General features: G+C 45.7%; 2 protein-coding genes across 3 annotated transcripts in view; one reads left to right on the top strand and one right to left on the bottom strand.

Annotated features, from left to right (window-relative positions):
- The window catches only part of RCAN2 (regulator of calcineurin 2), a 233,395-nt gene that overhangs the window by 61,884 nt on the left and 169,732 nt on the right, over positions 1 to 1,779 (bottom strand). The window lies entirely within an intron of this gene.
- Positions 1 to 1,779, top strand: part of LOC105005268 (nucleosome assembly protein 1-like 1) — a 21,568-nt gene that overhangs the window by 18,699 nt on the left and 1,090 nt on the right. The window lies entirely within an intron of this gene.

The following is a 1,779-nucleotide window of genomic DNA, read 5'->3' as shown; positions in this document are numbered from 1 at the left end:
AACTGGAAACAAAAACAGATCAGAAGATCACCATTAAGATATCAGTGAGGCAGGACTTCCCTGGTGATCTAGTGGTTAAGACTCTGCACTTCCAGTACAGGGGCTGAGGGTTCATTACCTGGCTAGGGAACTTAAGATCCCACGTGCTGCATGGCATAGCCAGGAAAAAAGAAAAAGATGTAAGTTATTAGTGCGTGTGTGTGCAGGTGCTCACACATGTCGGGTGGGGCTGGGGTGAGCAGAGTTTAGCTGTGGTCTGTGCAGGAAAGATCTGGAATCTGAAATAACCACAACTGTATTTGGAAGGAGCTGCCGAAAGCCTTTTGATCATAAGTAGCCTCAGGCCAAAGTTACTGCCATACCCCAGAGGATTTTTGACTTCAACTTGGAATTCTCTAGGGAGAGTTGAAACAGGTGCTTGATCAAAGCTTGGAAGTACGAAGAAGGAGGGTTGGATTAACCACAGTTGCTGCTTTAGAAACGAAAGTGTGAAAGACATACATGTTATTTATTTATAATAAATGTTGGGATATTTAGTTGAAAGGCTTAAGAACCCAAAGGTGGGCATTAGGCCAGGATAAAGCTATTGAGTCCTGGCACTGTGGGCATCGCTACCATGATGCCAAGAACAGAGAGGAGAGAACACGGGCCATAGTGGTAAATGATCCAGCCCAGTGAAGCCACTCCAACTCTTCCTCCTGGCCCAGAAGGGAGAGAGAATGTCACAGATGTCTAGAAGGAAAGTGATCTGCAAACAGGGGCTTCAAAATTGGTAAAGGGAATGAAAAGAACTAATTTCAATAACATTCAATAGACCAGAATTCATAGGTATGGCCACATCAGACACTTGGCAAAGGAGAATCTGGCATTTGAGTTCTGACTACTGCTGAATGACCCTGAGGCTCTAGGACATGGAGCAACTGAAATTTTGCTGAGGGAGGAGCCCGAGTCATGAGTGATGCAAGGCTGAGGTGCATGGCTGAGGCTGAATGAGCCATCTAGGTAGGGAGCTGGCGGCCAAGTGACATCTATACCCCACATCATTTCATTGTTAGCTACTCCTGGTTTACTGTATTCCTGGAACTCTGTCTTAGAAGAGCTGATGAAATGATTCTTCACTGCAGTTTATTTGGGAAAAACAATATGCTGTTTCAATCTTCATGAATTAGGGGATCTGAGAAAGTATTAAATACCCACCCTTTATGATGCATCCTTTGTAAAAACAACATAGATTCTTTCAATCCTCATTAATTTTCAGTTATCTGTTCCTATTGGAATCAAATACTTTAAAAAGCAAGTGGGGTGGGAGGAAGGGAAGAAGGAGTGAGAAAATGAGAAGAAATGAGTGTGTCTTCATCACGCTGAGTTACAAAGTGGTGTGAGGTAGGGATCAACATGGGGCCATTGATGGAAGGACAGCTGTCAACAGAGCCAGTGGAACCTGGGGCCTCTAGCTTTGGAGATCTTCCCCTCCAGGCACCACAGGGCTTTGACTTCAACTCTGACTTGAAAGCTCAGAGTTGTGGGTGCTTCAAGAGGGAAACTAAACAATAGCTTGTCTCTTTTTCCTGATCACTAAAAACAGTTCACAAAAAAATGCACCTTAGCTTTTTTAGCGCCATCTGCTCGCGGCGCCGCCTCCTGCTCCTCCCGCCGCCGCCCTGAGTCACTGCCTGCGCAGCTCGGGCCGCTGGGCTCCCCGTGCTCGCCACCGATATTTGGCATTTGTACAACATGGCAGACATCGACAACAAAGAACAGTCTGAACTTGATCAAGAT

This window comes from Bison bison, unplaced genomic scaffold, assembly GCF_000754665.1.
Source record: "Bison bison bison isolate TAMUID 2011002044 unplaced genomic scaffold, Bison_UMD1.0 scf7180017864487, whole genome shotgun sequence".
NCBI lineage: Eukaryota > Metazoa > Chordata > Mammalia > Artiodactyla > Bovidae > Bison > Bison bison.
This window is presented reverse-complemented; position numbering and strand designations above follow the sequence as displayed.